Source organism: Phoxinus phoxinus (assembly GCF_949152265.1).
Source record: "Phoxinus phoxinus genome assembly, chromosome: 10".
NCBI classification, from domain to species: domain Eukaryota; kingdom Metazoa; phylum Chordata; class Actinopteri; order Cypriniformes; family Leuciscidae; genus Phoxinus; species Phoxinus phoxinus.
Genome location: NC_136885.1, coordinates 14,672,809 through 14,679,651, shown reverse-complemented (window position 1 = coordinate 14,679,651; position 6,843 = coordinate 14,672,809). Strand labels below are relative to the sequence as shown.

Sequence of the window (6,843 nt, the reverse complement as noted above, 5' to 3'; positions counted from 1 at the left end):
TAGGGGCTTCATAGGAACAGGATTGAAAAATGATTACAGACTGGTAGAAGATGTGCTGCAGCAATGAACAATTATGTATTTTCTGAACATTCATGCATGAAAACCTATTCTAGTAGACCCCAAAAACAAAACTGTTAAAGGGCCCGTCTCAGAGGCTAAGGCTTTTTTAGCTTCTGCCTCTTAAGCCGGGAACAAACTTAACGACTGTAAGGCCGATTATTAATATCATTTGAAACGTTTGAAATGACTGATCGCGCCGAGTCAGAGACATTTGCATTCTGTCGGTATTCTTTAGATCATCTTTCACCATCAATTCCAAAATCAATATGAGTATGTTAACCATGCCCACTGGTTTACCTGAGAATGGAGGACAGTCCTTATCTCCTGAACTCTCAGATGAGCTCACCATGGCCCTCGCTGCAAGGCGGTGGTGGGCAATAATGGAGGTTCCACGGCCCATCTCTGAGGAGCCCGAGTATGGTGACCTCACCTTAGGGCTGTGGTGGGAAACAGTGGAGGCAGAGGAACTTCATGCCCGACATCCTTCAGTGATGCATCTGAGAAGGCTCAGTCCCTGCACTCTGATGCAACACTGAAGACCACAAAGCAGTGCCTGTTGTGCACAGGGAGTGCCTGTCCCTGACAAGATCCCAGAGAACAGAAATCTGAAGATCCCTGAGCTGCTGAGGAAGGAGAAGCCCCAAGCCTCTTCCGTACAGGGAGCACCCATGCCTGCCAAGTCACCACAGGATACACCTTTACCTGACAGGACCCCAGTGGGGGAGCGCCTGTGCATGCCAGGACCCCACAGGGAGCAGCAGTGTCTGCCAGGTCTCTACCGCTTGGTCACCGAAGGGAGCAGATATGCCCTCAAGGATCCCAAAAGGTGTGCACAGGGAGCACTTGTGCCTGCAGGTTCCCCAAAACAGGGAGGAAGCCTCAGGATCCCAAAGCATCAGAAGCAGAAACATTGACTTCAAACATGCTACTATGTTTTCTAGGTCTTCTATTTGAAATCCTTTTAAACTGTATTTCAAAACGATAGAAAGACAGGTCTTTTGATTTAGTCTAAGAAGCACTCTAACTCTAACTCTAACCACTCTATTAAACCAGCCCAACATGAGTATGTTTGTTTCTTCAACAGGACAATGTAGGTGCCACATGTATGTTCTGTTTTAATTTGGTTTTCACTGTTTTTTCTAGTTAGCTTTACAGTTTGTTCTATTAGTTCAGCCACCTGTTTGTCTCCATAGCCACTGATTTGATTAGGTTCCTCAGTGCAGGTGTGAGGGCAAATCCTTCTTGGCTCCCTGAACCGACGGCGCCTTCCTGGTCTCCTGAGTTGCCGGCGCTGCACTGGAGGCTTCCAGTTCAGCAAAGCCACCTCGTTGTCAGCCTCCAGGGTGCCCACACTCCCACCCTTAAGGACTTATATGGCACGAGAATGCAACTTTGTATCAGGACTTCTTGCTGTGTAGTGTGACCAGAAACATGACAGTAGGCGTGTGTCAGCCAGCTCCACAAAATAAAATATGTGTGAAAATTGATAAGGTGCAGCTGAATCTTAAACTGAACCAGATAATAACTTCAGCTAAACTAGAAGAGAGCGTTGGTTATTTCCTCCTTTCTTTCAAATTGAATTCAATTGTGAATGTGTAAACAATGTAAACACTCATTTTTTATGATGTAAACAAGTCTTTCATAGTCTTTTCTGTTTATAGAGAAAATTTTAAGATAGGCTATATGATACAAGTTCAATATGAGGATATCTCTAAGAATCACTTAATTTCTGGTCAGCGAAAGATTATATGGCTGTTCCTTCAACAGGACAGTGCAGGTGTGGACGAGTCACCTCCACAAAAAATGCAGCTTTTTGCAAAGACAGGGACCAGCAGTTGGAACATGGCAGCTTAAAGCAAATTTGCTATTTATGTAGCATTTACATATATTTGTAAAGTTTTAAATGTTTAATATATATATACTGTATATATTAAATATATGCATATACTGTATATATTAAATATATATGCATATATATTAAATATGGGGCATATGTGTAATATTGTGTTTGTACATTTTCATTTTAATGCATGTATAATAAAAAATAACACAAACTTTTTATTTATTATCAATGGCAACACACTTTTTCTTTTTCTTTTTTCTTTTTTTTTTGACAGGGACATTGTACATTAATAAAACATTCCTGTAAATGTACCAGAATTAGCCAAAGGCTATTTTTCATCCGTAGTCCCTGGACAAGATGTTACAAGTCAACCTGTAGCGGCACATAAAAACAATCCAAAGACCGCTAAGGAGCTGAGTGGAGGAATAACTTATGTGACGCGTTTTTCTTTGAAGCTTGCATGTTGTTTTATTTTGTTCAGGTTTGCACGGTCAACAAAATATGTGCTCCAGCACTCACCCCCATTCTTCCATCCAAACACACACACACAACAGGTGTTTTAACCCCACTTAATTAATGACACACCCCTTATCATTTGGTCACATGACTTTCCCGTTATATGGCTCCTACATACCAGCCCCTAATTATTATAAATCGATAATTATATTAAATACACATAGGAGACATTTATAAATACAAGATCTCAAAATACAAAAAAAATCTTTTTTTTTACATCAATCATAAATGTTTGCACATTTACAATACGTCGATTCTTCAGTACTGAGTCCTTGTAAAGTCCGTAACACAGTGTCAGCATGGAGTGAATGTATCATCGATGTAAAGTGAGAAGTATGTGGTGTGTCAATGTGATGCGTGTAATAACCCTTGTGAAAAAAAAGTGCACTTTAGTGTACTTTTATAAAGTGTACTTATTACACAAATAATATACTTTAAAAGTATACACTTAAGTGTGAATTAAATGCAATCTTTTGGGCGCACTTAATGCACATTAAGTATAATTAATTTCAAATTTATTACATATTAAGTTGAAATAAAATGCAATAAGTTGCCATTAAGAGTGATTTTTTGGAACAACTTAAGTGGGACTTTAATACAACTTTATATCTACTTTCATAATTGCTTCTAGTGTCTTTAAAATATACTTAAAGTGCACTACACAATATACTGACACGCAATTAATGTGAACTAAAATATACTTTAATGTCAGTTAAAAATACACTTAAGTGTGAATTAAATGTATTGTTTTGGGCGCACTCAATGCACATTAAGCGTAATTAATTTAAAATGTATCACATATTAAGTTGAAATAAAATGCAATAAGTTGCCATTAAGAGTGATTTTTTGGAACAACTTAAGTGGGACTTTAATACAACTTTATATCTACTTTCATTACTGCTTCTAATGTCTTTAAAATATACTTTAAGTGCACTACACAATATACTGACACGCAATTAATGTGAACTAAAATATACTTTAATGTCAGTTAAAAATACACTTAAGTGTGAATTAAATGTATTGTTTTGGGCACACTCAATGCACATTAAGTGTAATTAATTTAAAATGTATCACATAATAAGTTGAAATAAAATGCGATAAGTTGCCATTAAGAGTGATTTTTTGGAACAACTTAAGTGGGACTTTAATACAACTTTATATCTACTTTCATTACAGCTTCTAGTGTCTTTAAAATATACTTTAAGTGCACTACACAATATACTAACACGCAATTAATGTGAACTAAAATATACTTTAATGTAATATACATGTACATCGTTCGTTATATAATTAAATACATTTATAATAAAAAAAAATTATAATAAAGTTGTCATTTAGTACATTTCAAATTTTAATAAAAAAAAAAATCTCTTAATAACCTAGTTACAATCAAAAGAAACACTATACATAAACACAAACAGTTACAACACTTTAACTCCTTTAGAAAGAGTCTGGAGGACAATGAAGCTTATATGCACAATCATTTTCTTCCTCAAATACCCTAAACATCACAGAAAACATTATGCATTTTTACATTTTCAGAAAACATTCTGTATGATATATAAAATTGTTTTTGTTTCCATGTAATTTACTGGTACTACTACTTTTGGGGTAATTTGGAATTTGGTCCCCATAAAAAAAAAAACACACACACACACACACACACACACACACGCACACACACCTAATATTAACAAAGATGAATAAATACAGTAAATAAATTGTTCATTGTTAGTTCATTTTTGCTAATGTATAAACTAATGTTAGCAAATGAGACTTAATATTAAAGTAAAAATATTAAAGCTCTTAAACCTTTACTAGCACCAACAGGACCAAATGGTTTCTTCTAAAATCTTACTCAATTACAGTGAATGTAAGTTTGTCTAAAAACAAAAAACAAAACAAAATCTGAAGAACTCCAACGGCATAAAAACAAGAAAACCAAAATCGTTTGTCACCAAATGTTTTGAAGTTGTTGGAAAGTGCTGTTTATGTCTATGTCCCAGAAGCTCTCCAGAGTATATGTGAATGGAAATGTTCCAGAGAAGCAGGAAAGTCAGAAAAAATACCTTGAAGAAAGAAAACAAAAACAGAAGGAAAACATTTGTTTATAAAAACAGATCCAGTCCATTATTATATTTGGCTCAATTGAATGAAAGTGATAGATATACAGTTGCGCTTTAAAGTTTATATACAACTTGCAGTATCTGCAAAATGTTAATAATTATAGTAATAAGAGGGATAACACAAAATTGTGTTCTCTTTTTATTTAGTACTGCCCTGATGAAGCAGTTTATTCATTCCCCAATCAAATGTCAATACATTTTCGTCATAGTTGTCGTCATTTAAAACTGGTTTTTATTTAGTTATCGTCTCGTTTTCGTCTGTGAAAAAATGTCGGTGACGAAAATAATTATACAAATTATTCGTCATTAGTAACATTGCAAGATGGCTGTGGATGAACACCAGTTGTTTGAAACAGCTTTGGCCGCTACAATGAACAAGAGTTAGACTTTAATCTAAAAGAGGAACCGAAGACGGTGCTCGAAACGTTCCTTTGCAAGAAGGATGTTTTTACTGTTTTGCCGGCAAGAGTCTAATCTACCAGTTAACTCCGCTGGTAGCTAGGCGTATGGGGCTTAGTTGTGATTGGTCGTACTAGTATTATCCAATTGCGTGCAGTGAGATTTTCAAATACATGCTTGGTGCCGCCCCTCGAGTTGGGTGATTTATATTACTCAATGCCAGACCCTTAATCTTTCGGATTTGGGTCTGGATTTCCAGGCTAGCAGTTCCTGGATGTTAAAGTTGAATTTACTGTCCAATTCGAACCACTGAATTTGCGAAGCGGAAACATTTTTTTGACCGAAAATCACCTGTTAAATATTATAGGTTGTATTTTTAAATCATTTGAATATTTTTGAAGTAAAATATTAAAGGTGAATATTGATTATTGGATTTTTAATAATGAAAATGGGTTTGAAATGTTTTTAATCGAAATATTCACAGCTTAAATTTCAACCCAATGCAAGCCCTAAAAATACAATGCATTAAAATGCAAGCATAGTTAATGCAATGCATTTTTTTTTTTAAAGTAGTGCAATTCAACAGGCTTTTTTGTTTCAAAAACATTTGCCATTATTTTACTTCCATACCCAAGACCCATGCAAACGTTTCCTCATCTTGGCTTGTAAGTTTCAGCTTACCGCGCACATCTTCATGAAGGATGTTCCTGTATTTACTGGTATCACGGTTGACACAGCAATTCTGCGGCCCTCTTCCTTTGGTTTGATACCTGTAAAATATATGAAGATTATAGGGGCATCTGTAAATGCACAGGTGGGAATTTATTACTTACAAATGGAGAAGATTTAAAGTATTTAAAAGCTATAGGGATAGTAAGTGACTTGATAGCAGTGTTTCAGCTTGATCAGGGTGTGCTGTCTGTGCAACAATTCATGACAAATTATGTAACTTTAACATCACCTCATCAATAAGGGCCTGTGATTCCACACCGCTTGCACTGTATCTCCAATCACAAATGAACTGATCCTGCAAAATGAACGTGTAACTCCAGATAAGCACAAAAAAATAACATAAAAACAAATAGTAACTGAACAACTCACTCTTCAAATGCAAAAATAAAAAAATAATGCTACATTACAAGCATTATTTCTAGAGTGATATATTAAATATTTATGGTGGTTATAACATTGATTATATGTATTAAATGTATATAAATGTCTTCGAGTGTTACAATATTGGATCTGTATTTAGCAAATTTGTCATTTAGTAATGTTTAAATGATTTAAAAAGTCGGTTTAATTAAATTATATATTTTTTCAGCAGCCAAATTCGTCGAACACACCCACACGCGAACATATTATGATGTAAGAAATTATTAGAATGCAATCATAGATAAATTATTGAAAACCTGATTAATTCACCTCCCGAGTCTATAGCGTCTGTCTGCGATGAAAATAATGTAATGTGTTACACTCTTAATCGCAATAACAACTGCCATGTTACGGTGAAAATTTTAAAATAAAGAAAGCATCAAGATATACTTACTTGACTCATTATTGCAGTATAACGTCTCATCTGTAATCAAACGTGGCGTTCTCTTCCTAATTGCGCAGCTTCAGTTTCCTTTCCTCACGAATCGCGATTACAGAAACATAACAGTGCATTTTTCAAACTCTAGTGAAGTAGTGCGTCATCGTGACGTAGTATTTCTGGCGCATGCGCATTAAATAAAGTTAATATATTTCATGCATGCTCATTGTGTTGTTAGACTCTGTAAGTTCACAAAACTTGATTCATTCACCTAACTAAAAGTCAATCATTTTTATAGTGTAGTGTAGTCTAATTTAAATTAAATGTATTTTAACTGAATTTAAATGCAATTTAATTTTGTTTAGATT

At 35.0% G+C, this 6,843-nt stretch overlaps 1 long non-coding RNA gene across 1 annotated transcript; it reads right to left on the bottom strand.

Moving 5' to 3' along the window:
- Positions 1 to 3,656: 3,656 nt before the first annotated feature.
- LOC307005790 lies at positions 3,657 to 6,610 on the bottom strand. Its single transcript, XR_013799329.1, has 4 exons — positions 6,491 to 6,610; positions 5,906 to 5,971; positions 5,626 to 5,714; positions 3,657 to 4,488 (listed from the first exon to the last, which is right to left on the bottom strand). It is a non-coding gene; the product is annotated as an uncharacterized lncRNA (long non-coding RNA).
- Between the last annotated feature and the right edge of the window lie 233 nt (positions 6,611 to 6,843).